Source organism: Vollenhovia emeryi, unplaced genomic scaffold (genome assembly GCF_000949405.1).
Source record: "Vollenhovia emeryi isolate VEMERY1.0 unplaced genomic scaffold, V.emery_V1.0 DF939143.1, whole genome shotgun sequence".
Lineage (NCBI taxonomy): Eukaryota > Metazoa > Arthropoda > Insecta > Hymenoptera > Formicidae > Vollenhovia > Vollenhovia emeryi.
The window spans coordinates 1,340,632-1,353,455 of NW_011967223.1; the positions used below are offsets into that span (position 1 = coordinate 1,340,632).

Here is a 12,824-nt window from a genome sequence, read left to right on the forward strand (position 1 = left end):
ATTCGCTCGCGCTAGCGGCGGTCCACCGCGTTTAATCCCGTAGTTTTCATATTCATCGAGTAACGCGCGCGAAAACAAACGCGGATTCTGCTCCCGTCTTCCCGCCCTCCTTTTTTTAAACAAGTATATTCGCGGGCGACGCACCGCCGAGTTCGAATTAAATCAGCCGGCTCGAATTAATTCGACGGGGAAGAAACTCGTTAACAGCGTCAACCATAACCGGCCTCCTCTCGCTCCCCCTTCCCCCCCCCCCTCGCGGCTTTTAATTTCCGCGGGAGAGGAAAGAAAAAGGAGCTTCGCGATGGCGAAACTTGTGCGTGAACTTCCGACGCAAGAAGTTCCCCTCGATCTGCTTCGCGCGAGGAGAACATCTCACTCTCCTCCCGCAACACCGTGATTCTCCCCCCCGAGTCGCGCGGGCGGGAGGTGAATCTAATACGACGACTCGCCTCGCCGACTCAGCTCTCACTTTCTGCCCTCCGAGCCGTTCCGCGAAATCCCACCCGCCACCCCGCGATCCCTTCGTCCTCCCGCGCGCGTTCGATCGCGCGAGATTCACCGTCGACGAAATTAGCCTCGACAAAGCGCAAACTTGGGCGGGGGGAAAACATCTGCAACCCCAAGGAGCGCCCCGTCGTGCGGGCGCGAACGGTCTACGGTTACATTTCCGTCCGCCGTTATATCCGATTCCTCCCCCGTCCCGAAAATAACACGGCGCACTCTTTGCCGCGGGTCGCGTTTTCACCGCAAACACGGGGCGACGAGTGATCCGCGATGGATCAATCGCGACGGCCGATGGGGGGAGGGGGGGGGAGGCCGATCAGGTGATCGCAGACCGGCGTCGTTTCGGGGGATCCGAGTGTCGAGGAATATCGAGAGCGCGGATTCTACCGCCCTGCTTTCGGCAGCGATTCGACTCGCGGTTCTTCGCCCGAACGTAACGAACGTCACGGAGTATTCCCGGCTTCTATCCACCTATCCGCGAGTCCCTGACTCGCTCCGGCTAACAGCGGACCGCTAAGCGTCGCTGGTAAGTCTCTTTGTTGCTCGCGGCGGGAGCGGATCTGCGGAGTCGCACTCCCCGCCGCCCACCGCCCGCCCCCGCTCGAGCAACAGAACTTGGAGCGCGTCGGCGGAAACGAAAGTAAGAGCGACGCGCTCGTCTCCCGTCGGGCAGGGACGCGGCGCGACGCCCGGCGCACGTTTCCGCGCGAGGATATACGCGGCGCGACGCGTCGCGCGAAATCCGATCCGCGACCGGCTCTCTCGCCTAACCTTAACGCGGTCTCCGCCGCGCTCCGCTCCCCGCGCCCGGCGTGTGTATCGCCGTCAGGTGTATCGGCACTCACCTCGTATCGGTGCGCAGGTGTTCCGCCAGGGACGGCGGCGACGACGACGGCGACGATGGCGGACCGCGAGCCGACTCCTCGGCGAATAAAGAAAGAGCTTGCGACACCGGCGGCGACTCCTCCGCACTCCCTCGTGTGTGTGTGTATATATCCTCGTGCGGAGACGCGCCGGAGTAGTTAAAGGACGGGAGGCAAAAAAATGCCGGGCGAGAGACGGCGAGACGCTCCGGAGCGCGCGACGTCGCGTCGGCGCTGCGCGGCCGGCGAAGAGAGAGCGACGGAGGGACGGGGCGAAGAAAACGTATGTACGGACGGGGCCGGGAGGGGGGGGACGGGGGGAGGGCACCGCCGACGAGAGACGCAGGGAACGACGACCGCACGACGACGGCGGCGACGGCGACACCGCGACGAAACCGCCTTAACCGCTGGGCGCGTACTGTACGGAACGAACGGACGACGGCAGTATGGCGCCCGGCGGCCTCCCCGCCCCCTCGTCACGCTCCCCCCACCACCGTCACCCGTCCCCCCCACTCCGCGCCCCGCGCTTCTACACACTCGCGACTATTGTCGTCTCCGTCTCGCCCCCGCGCCGCCGCTCGCCATCTCGCTCCACTTCGCGGATTGCCACGCTGACAGCAAAAGCTGCTCTCTCTCTCTCTTTCTCTCCCTCTCTCGCTCGCTGTCTTTTTCTCTTGCACTAATCGCCGCCGCGTAGCGCCGCGTCCCTTTTCATCTCTCGCCGTTGAAACGGAATACGAACGCACTTGTGCTCGCCCTCTCTCTCGCGTCCGCACGCGGGGTCTCAGCTGTCGCGCTGATCCGCGTCGGTCTGTTTCCCTTCGACGAACGCGCACACGTGATTTTGTCCTTCTCCGTCACGGGCGCGGACTCTATCTCACCGACCCCAACGTAGGTTCCTCTTCAGCGCGCCCTTCGATCCACCCGTCTCTTTTCAACGCGCGGCGAGCCGCGCTCGCGCAGAGAAAGGGAGAGGAGGGGGAGAGAGAGAGTGCGCGCATCCTTCGCCATTCTCCTCTCTCTCTTTGCCGATTTATCTCGTTCTCGCCGCCTGTCCTCCCTATAGACTCTCTCGCTATCGATGACGGTACGTATCTTTCTCTCGCTCCCGTTCGCAATTCAGCCGGTCCCGCCTCGGTTAAGGGAGCAGCAGGAAATTCTTGGCGCATTTGCGCGGGTGTGCGTGCACTGTGCAAAAGTCGGCAGGTATTCGGAATTTAGAAATAATTACAAAAATAGCATTGAAAGTTAAATATTTGTCATTCTCGCGCGGAAGAAGAATGATACCGCGGGGGAAAAAATTACAGGATTTTAAAAGAGATGAAACAGCGCGGTATCCACGTATTCACTTCCTGTGTCTACGATTTTTGCACACAGTGTGTGTATGTATACACGCAATATGAATTATAATTCTTGTAATAAATGTATCTCGAAATTTATAATCATCGAAAATTATACGATTATATCAAGAATAAGATCAACTTTAAGACAGTTCAGTATAAAAATTAAGTAAGTATATATTATTTACTTAATTATTAATTTTTGTAATGAATTATACCTTAAGATTTATTCTATTCTTAATAATTCTACAAAATACAATTTATAGATATTGTATCATATTAACCCTTTGAAGCATACATTTTTCTATTGAACCATTTTCTGTGAAACTTTGTATACAAGGGCTTTCGGGCTCGCTGATTGCGAATCCGTTTATCAGATTATTCATAATTCAAAACGGCGGAATTCAAAACTTTAAGAAATAACATCATTCAATTGTAATTCAACTATATGCTAAAAAACATTATTTAGATATAATTAGGACCCATGGAATCTAAATTCCAGTTAAAAATTCTTATAGAATATACAAAATAGCGCGCGCAAAATTGAAATTTGATAATTTCTTAGAATTTACTCATTCTTGGCATTACCTAGAGCACGCGGACATGATGAATCCCTAAATACCGCAATCAAACGAAACTGCTGAAAAACTTGAAAACTTAAAAACTCACGTACTTTGCATCCGCCGTTTGGGATCGGCCATTTTGAATTTTAAAAATCTGACATCAGATTCGTAAGGAGCGACCCCGAAAACCCCTTTGTACAGAGTTTTCAAGAAATAATCTTAAAAAACTTGGTCAATAATGAATTTTTCCGAAAAAATTGCTGTTTCCTCATATTTGCCTATTTATAAAACCTTTACAATAAATAGTAAAGACTACTCAACTTTTTTAAAAATATTCTTTCATTGCTAAGGTATCCAAAAAGTGCAAAAAACCCGGCCGAAATGCGTAAACTAGAAATTAAATGGCCGAAAAGTAAAGAAAGAGTCGAGGTGGTAACGTGGGTTACCGCCGTGCTTCAAAGGGTTAGAGGATGTAGACAATTATTGTCTCACATTCGTTTAACCCTTTAATCTTTCCCCCGAAAATTGGGGTCGGTTTAACGTGCGCCACCCTGTAGCGGTACATTTTCCGTTGGTGCCGCCGGTGGCCGGCCAATCGACACGCGGTCGGAGCACTGTCCCCTGCGAGGTCGCGCGACCAGACGTATGCTCTCCTCCGTTTTTCCCCGCGGGCCGCGCCGTGGAAACGTGGGCGAGATTAATATTAGATCGATTGTCGTTAATAACATCTCCGGCGCTCTGTCACGACACGGGCGCTATTTATCGCCGGCCGGGTGCAACAACCATTGTCATCGCCGCACGGTGCATCGCGGGATTTCGGGGCGCATGTTGCGCGTAAATTTCCTTCGCATCCTCTCTCCCTTTTTTCCCCCCTCCAGTTTCAACAATTCGCCCGAGCGCGAGCCGACAAATCAATCAATTGATAAACACGCCTGTTTCCACGCCGAGATAGAAGCAACGCCACACGATCCCTCGGGGGCTCCAGCGGAAACGCCATCGCCGGGCTTTTCTAACGTCGAATGTAACTATAAATTGCGGAGCCAAATGAGCCGCGGTGACCGATACGTAACTCTTTCCCTCGCGCGAGTCTTCCTTGCAGTTTTATCAGAGGCGCTGCATCGCCCTTTGCAGTGAAGTCTCCTATTATGAGACAGGATCCTGATACGGGACAGTGGGTTTCTGTTAAATTAATAGGCGCCATTAGTCGGCTCCACCATGAATTTATTGCCCTCGGAGCGGAAACTGTTTAGTGGACAATTCATTGTTGGATCGTGTAATCGTTGCGGAAAAGAATCTGGGATTGAATTTGGGTGCTGAAAACCTGCTGTCTCGTATTAGAAGGCTATCTCATAATAGGGGAGACTTGCCTCTATTAACGCTACGGTGTTACTTATCGTCGTCGGCGACGGGTAACGTCGGTGTACCGCCCCGCTATCATGTCGGCGGCCGACTCGGCCACTTCTTGACGAGAGCGCGACTGTTTTTATTTCCCCGTCCACGGGCAAAATAAACGTTGCGCCTCCCCGAGGGCGAGAGTGACGTAGTAACGCTCGCGCGGGAGAGCACCTCGCTTTGCGGAGAGGCGTGACGCAAGGAGATTAAAAAGTTATCGATTCTGAATGCACGGACCTGTCTCACGTGAAGCCGAAAGAGATGCGTTTTCGGGAGATATAAGTATCTCCCCGTCGCCCGATAAACTCGCGTACGCCGTTATCACACCCGACGGCGCGCGATTTAGCATCTCCGTTATAAATGCCACTTTGGGATAAACTTCAAAGAGCCTCTTAATCAGTTTATGAACTTTTCCAATAAGATCCTCAAACCGCGCCGTCCCCGCCGTTCATTGTTCATCGAGCTTAACAACTTTCGCGCCGACGCCGGAAATTATTACTATAAATTTCCACCGGCTGACCTATCGTTTGATAAAACGCGCCTCGCTCTCTCTCTCTCTCTTTCTCTCCCGGCGGGACGCGGGCGCGAAAATGCAGCGACGAAACGAACGGGAAATGACATTAACGTTAAATTGAGTGCCGCGAGCTTCCGCGCGTTTTATATTTTCCGATACGTTGCCGGTACGATGGGAGGTAAATGCGTGCCGTAAAACAGCGGTGATAATCTGAATTTTGATTAATGTGAGTCAGCGAGACGCAGATACAATGTAGAGATGTGAGAAGGTTTTTTTTTATGTCGAATCGAATCGAGTCGAATTTCATTCACTCTTACCAGCCCGAAACGAAGCAGATCGAATTAGACCGAATCGAATCGTTACGATTTTATAAGACTGACAATTCAACTCTTTCGCGAGGTCGTGTCTCGAGTTTACGCAATCTCTGGTCTTTGTTTTTTTGGACCATAACGAGCGCTTAAGCACAAAAACCAGAAGTTGCATAAAATCGAGATACGACCTTGCGAAAGAGATCAGTCGAACTGTACGATTGGTGTTCGAACCACCTGCATTCGAAATTTTCTAACAGTTCAGGGGCTCGATTCTCGAATTCATTCGAAATAGAAAGGTATGCGAAAGTTCTGCTCTCGCAGAAAAGTCGAAAATCGATTGAGAAACCATGCCCTCTAAAAATCAGCCGGTGAATTATCATCGAAAACAGTGAACAGTCACTGATTCACATTTATAAGTATATCCACTGCGATTTTCAATGGTATTTAGAGAGCATTTTCTCTTAAGATTCATCCTGAAAATCGTGTAATCATGGGACAACGCATTTCGAAGAATTTTATGAGTTTTCTGAAATTTTACCACACATTTTACCAATAAGATGTATACTAAGTATAGTTACTAGTAAAATGTATGATAAAATTTCAAAAGACCCTCATAAAGTTCTTCAAAATGCCATATTGTCCCACGATTACACGATTTTCAGGGTAAATATTAAGAGAAATTTCTCTCCGTATATACCTATAACTGCAGTTCGCATGCAAATCAGTGACTATTTACTGCTTGCAGTGACAATCCACTGATTGAGTTTTAGAGAGTGCGAATACTTAGTCGATCAACTTTCCACTTACATATTTACATTTATCGAACCTCATTTAGCATAAAAGTTAGACAATATCAAAATAACATATTCTTATTCCCGTCTATCGAATTAAAAAAGATTGACTTACTAGTACTGTATCGAGACAAGAGTAACTTATATAAATGTAAGTTTATATATTCTTGCGTTTAGAATAAATTTTCCCTCCATCTTACAACGCACGAAGCCGACACCACGATACTAGACAAAAGACGATACATACTGTTATTTTGTTCTAGATTTTAGAATTTTTCATTTAAGATGAAAATATTCCTTTCTCTATAATAAATATGATTGGCGTTATATCGATCATATTTTATGATACATTCAAGTGTAATAGCATTGCATCCGGAAAGTTTTCCTATGAGTGTAAGAGCAGAATTTCCGCATACGTTTCCCCCGAGAATGAATTCAAGAATCGAGCTTCTGATTCGGATCGACCTGGATCTCATCCGACTCGATTCGATTCATACTCGAATATTTCGCACTAATGGTCTTCATTATTCGAAGCTTCGAAGAATCCGAAGAAACGAAGAAACCTCGAATATCAAATTTTCGAAGTTTCAAATATACGAAGTCGACTAATGCATTAACATATATAAGTTTTCAAAGACCGACCTGATTTATCACCTGTATTGGTGGCTGAGGGTAGACCATCAAACTTATATAGATGACAGTAAGTGGAATGCAAGAAGCGAGAAACTTTTATACCCGGATTATACACCAATATTATAAGCGTTATTCGTCACACATCAATCAAAAGATTCCAGTTCAACGATCAACTAACATTTCATATATTCATTTAATTACACTACTGTCCCTATCTTCTATTCTAGTGTTTCGAATCAAGGCAGTCGGTCACAATAAATATATCTACAGTCTTTCTCAACGGTCTATTGAGGATGAATTCGCGATGATGATGAATTGTGTGTTTTTATGAGCGAATGAACAAATATGTGTCCGACAAAAAGTACGTTTGTTTTTTATACTTTATAATGACATTAATTAATTGGCATTTAATTAGTTGGCAGTTATAATAAAAACTTATTTTGCACAATTTGTTCTTGTTTCTTTTTATCTTGTTGATACATTAGTTGCCTTCGAATATTCGAAACTTCGAAACTTTGAAAGTTCGAAACTTCGAAAAATTTACAAACTTCGATTCTCGAAGAATTTCTACGAAACTTCGAATCTTCGAATTGAAAATTTTCGAAGAAAAATCCCAGCTCTAGTTCGCACATCAATTACAACGTGATAGAATCCTTGGCGACATTCCCGAGATCGTTTGGGTGGAAAATGAATGATCGGGATCGCGTCTCTCCGTTAATCGCCCGGCCACTCTCGATACCCGACATTGTGCAACGCGCCGCACAGACGCACGTTTCTAAATATAAGCTCGCCCCTTCTGGCCCGGAGCGGTTCCGCGCGAGAGCGGGCGATAAACGAGTTTCGATGGGTGCCAGTTGCGAGAGGTGAGCGATAACGCGACGCGAGCGCAATTAGCTTAACGCCTTTTAAACGGCGAGCGGCATTAATGCGGAAATGCAGCCGGCCGGCCGGCCAGCGCGGACGGTGTCGCCGCGGCGCGCGACCCACGTCCGTCGTTGCGACGAGCGCGTAAATTTAGCCGAGGTATGCGCATATGATGTACGTTCGCAGAGGTGCACGCGAATAAAGGGAACGGATTTGCCCGGAAAAACGCCGGCGCTTGGCCCCGTCGGCGATTCCCGCAGCTTCTGCCAACAGAGATAAGTTTTTCGCTGGGCTTAATGCGACACTCGCGTGGGTCATAAAGTTCATATCGCCTGTGGATGGGGTCATGAGGCCCAACGCCGTTGGGCTTCCACCGACGAATGCCTCTTGGTATAACCGGGTGAAGCCCGTCTGTAGTGCGGAGGACGGTCCAAGTCGGTGTTCCCGCTTCACGGGACTCGAGTCGAGTATTTGATCCCATTATGAGCCTCAATTATTCTATTCTGTCTTCATTGGGACCTCGGAGTCGGCTTCAAACTCCAATTTGAGGCTCAGATTTGAAGAAAAAGAAACTTGCGTCTAACCTCATTCTAATCCTCAAAGAGACTGCAATAAAATATTCACCCTCTTTGAAACCTCTTGAGATCTACTGAACCTCTGCTGATTACATTCGTATCGTCCTCTTTACTGTTAAACGGGAAACGGCCACTCTTTTCCAGGCCTATCCGAGGTGAAAAATTCAATATACTTTCTCCGACACGAAGACCTTATTTCGACCGCGTTGCTTCCAATTCAAAAATTGCACGAGGCTAAACTCAGGCCAAAATATTCGACTCGGGGAGAGTCCAAGACACAATTCATCCGCGTAAATGCGCTTTTCCCTACTCCCGGAGAAAAAAAAGGTCGTATCGCGTGGCGAGAACATCGACGATCCGACCACGCTGATGACCGAAGATCCGTGCGTCTCCCTTAACGCGACTCCAGGAATTTCGGGGACGCGCGGGTCTAAGCGTCGTACATCAGCCGGGACGAAGAGAGAGGCCGTGTTTCGTTTTGATGAGCATTAGCCGACACGCCAAGGCGATCTTCCCGTTAATTATGTACATTGCGCGCCACTCGCTTTAACGACTAACTTCATTATTGGTAGATTAAATGTCGATCGCGCGGCTCAATCCTCGGCCGAGTCGCGGGGGCGATTAACTTCGGCCCCGTTTATCGATTTTCCGCGCGGTGGAGGCGATGTATCCCTTAATAAAGTGGCACGTAAAGTCACGCGCGTAATCTCACGCTCGATTCTCCTTACTCGATATTTCTCGCGGCGGTGCATTTTACGGAAGTTCCGTCGGAATATTGATTCCGGGCGCGAGGGGGATACATCTCGTCGAATACCCTGTCGGATATTACGTTTAACGTTACATTCTTCGAGGGCCTGTAATATTTGTGCCTGATAATACGTGCACTCTATATACGATAAAATAGAATGCACGTTTCCCTATTAACTCCTAAACCCTTTGACCGAACTGGACCAAACTTCGCATAGTTTACCCTCTAGGACCCTGCGAAAAATGTAGGCCACCGCGAAACTCCACTCGCCGATTTTATCCCCTCGACATTTCCGGGCAACGTCGGGTCAGTCTAAGGCCCGGTTTTTCGTTTTCCGGTTAATTGTCAACCAGAGGTTAGTCGACTCTCCGTCTCTTCTCAGATAATAACGTAGAAAAAGATGCAGAGTCGACTAACTTCTGGTTAACAGTTAATCAGGAAAAAATGAAAAACCGGGCCCAAGTCGGTAAATTATTTTTTTTAAACCGGGCAACGAACGCGTGCGCTCGTGCCAATCTCGTCGCTATTCTTTTTTCTTCCACCCTTTAATTTACGTAATAAAGCGAAACGTAATATCGCCGGGAAAGGTAAAATTCGCCGCTGGAGACGAGCGAGCGAAACAAGAAGCGGAGATTCTTTGACTCGCCACGGCCAGTTTCCTTTCATCTCCATGGATGCAGACACGCAGTGATCCTCAACCTTGACAGGTCTGCCCTACTAATTACATGGAATCCGCCCCGCTCGCCCCGCCCCGCCCCGCTCCCACTCTGCTCTCTCCGTCCTTCGCTAAATATGCTCCTATTAACCTTCGGGCTACGACGTGCTGCTCTTATTTGAACGCGAATCGCATCATGGATGCGCAGCGCGCACATTAGAAACGATAGTACCGCAACTGCAAGGCTGCACCCGGGGGCTGCGAAGCGGAGAGATCGATAATCCGAGGATTTCGCGAATCGAACGGGGCGCGGAGGAGAGCCCCTTGGAGGAGTCTGGGAAAATTGAAAACCCGTGCTCTCGTCCCAACCGCAATTGCATTATCGCATTTCGAACGAAGAAATGAACATCGGGTTTTTCCACGGTATAGCCGTAAACGCGCTCATCGGATACGACGCGTGGCTCCCGAAGATACCCCCTTTATGCGGGGGTAATCGTGCTCCGCCATCCGCGAAAATTACTTGCGGTTAGTAACAACCCTGGCATACACGCCGTAACGGGAGAGAGATGCGCATTCGGCATCGTAAGCGATGATCACCCACGGGAAGCGGCATTCAGCCGTTGCGAAACTCGTAACGCGTCTCTCCCATTCCGCTCGCGCGGCCCGGCCGGGCTCTCTCGCGGAAAGCGCAGAAGCGCGGCGCAAAGGGTTCGAAAAGGAAAAAAAAACCCCACGAGAGAGAGAGAGAGAGAGGAAAAAAACGGAATTTCAATCAATCGCCGAATACGGTTTGTTCCAACTTCAGTCCATCGCCCGGATCAAGCTATCGGAGTCCACCGTTCCGATCTGATGCATATGTACATAACGTACGTGCGCGTGCAGCACCGCGTCGAAGGTATCGGCGAGTCGCGGATTTCCATCGGGTCCGGCGATATAGGATTTCGCGCATTGTTCCGCGTTCAAACTCCTCCTCGTGTCGCCGCCTCGTTCGCTCCTTCGTGTCTCGACGATCTCGACGACAATGATGCGAGCGTCGCGTTAATGATTCAATTAATTGTCGCGTCGCACGTGCGAATTGGCGAGCGTCGTGAATGAGCGCGCGGACGTGCAGTGCCGGATTTGTTTCGCGGGTCGCATACGAGGCTCCTCGCGCGGGCGCCAGGTCGCGTGTGTCAATATTCAGACGAGTATGCAAACACCCCGGCGGCAGATAACGAAGCCATGCGAACACGGGTGGATTCCGGCCCCGCGGGCTGATGTATGACGTATCGCTACGTTACTCCTGTGTGCTCGTTAGATCGTGACGGATACGCTATGTCAATGAATGCGCGACACGTTTTTCATTTGCATTAGCAATCTGACAATAAGCGAGAGTCGGGATTGCAAAGTCCCGCGCCATTTGATTTATAAAGAGTAAAAATGTTTACGACTACTGTAATTAAGCAAACAACGAGAATGCCATGTAGGTCCGAGCAAGATAGCCCAGTGATTCAGATCTTATAAAGTAGATTCCTATACCGTTTTTCCATCTGTCTAGCGCGCCGGTCTCTTTACGGACATAACACAGCTTCAACCAATAAGATTTCTTCAATGTCGCCAGCGATAATTAACAATGTCAGTCTTTTCTTGATCACACAGTTTCTTCAGATGGAATATTGCCGTCGGCGAATTCGTGTATTAATCGACAAACGATTTCTAATAATTTTTATTTAAATGCTACGTTTAGCATTCAATGCCACACCTTCTCCGTACTGTAAAGTCCGAAAAGGAACCGGCGCACTAGATAGACGGAAAAACGGTATATGAATTCACATTATAAGGTCTGAATTATTAGGCTACCTACATCTTGCTCGGATCTACATGGCATTCTCGTTGCTTGTTTGATTTTACCATAGGGGCCTTCTTTAACTCTAATGTTACAATTAAATTAGCATAATATTGTAAATTGTAGAGAAAAGTTCTCTATTATGAGATAGGCTTCTAATATAAGACAGCAGGTTTTCAACATTCAAATTAAATCGCAATCCTTTCTTCGCGACGATTGCACGATCGAACGATGCATTTTTCACTAAACAGATTTCGCTCCAAGGGCGATAAATTCACGATGGAACCAACAACTATTAATTTAGCAGAAACGCCCCTATCTCATATTAGAAACATATCTAATAATAGGGCACCTTACTCTAATAATTATCGTATCATACTGTTATACTAATTATATCTTGATGCTCTTTTGTTTTCTTATTGACGGAGCCACCAACGATCGATGTCCACCGGTATGATATTTACGTACAGATTCTCTCGTTAGCGCACTGGAGACGTGGCTGTTCAATTTCGTCTGGTTTCCTGATCCAGCCCTTGATCGAATTCCGCCCACAGTAAACGACATTTCGTTCTCGTTCATACAGAGGAAACGTTGTCGCGGGACCGAGGCGAAAACGAGGGGAAAATTAAGGAAAAGCGCGCCGACGAGATGGAAATGATAATGGAAAGTGAACACGGTCCGGTGGGACAATTTTTTTTCTTTTTCACCGTTACGGAGAATATTTCACCGGCCGTGTCCGCGAAGTAAACGAAAATAACGAATGAAAACGGATTTAGTCGTTTCTCACTTAATAGCTCCTTTCAGGCTCCTTTCAAGTCAGATAACTCGATCGTGGAATTCTCTTGTGACAATAACGTATAAGAATAACTAGTTCCAGCGAGACCGCGTTATTTATAGCGTGTAGCGACTGTCTCGATAATCATTATTTCCGATAGTACGCGCTCAAGCCTCGTAGAACGTCGAGTGTCACAGCGGCAATTTTGATGCACGGGAGGGGTAGACGGGGGAGGGGGGGGGGGAGGGCCAGCAAGCCGCCGATTATCAGGAAAGGGTACAAACTAGCGCCAGGTGAGAGAAGGAGATCTTGTTACAACGTAACAAGACCGTCTCGTTACGCGTTGACTGTTACGGGAGAAGGAGCACTCGTCTGCGTTTGAGTGCCCCGTTCTCCAGAGGAGAGGGAAATAAAGAGAGAGAGAGAGAGAGAGAGAGAGGGGAAAACAAGGGTGCTTATTCTACGAAGGAC

At 48.5% G+C, this 12,824-nt stretch overlaps 1 protein-coding gene across 3 annotated transcripts in view; it reads right to left on the bottom strand.

Annotated features, from left to right (window-relative positions):
• Positions 1–12,824, bottom strand: part of LOC105566661 (dystroglycan) — a 77,414-nt gene that overhangs the window by 36,665 nt on the left and 27,925 nt on the right. For 2 of the 3 annotated variants that reach the window (XM_012020844.1, XM_012020842.1), the window contains exon 1: positions 1,350–1,667. The exons of the other annotated variant lie outside the window; for it this stretch is intronic. The gene's annotated coding sequence lies outside the window, so the exon portion shown is untranslated. Of the gene's footprint in view, positions 1–1,349; positions 1,668–12,824 lie in introns of those variants that run through there. 3 annotated transcript variants of the gene reach the window in all.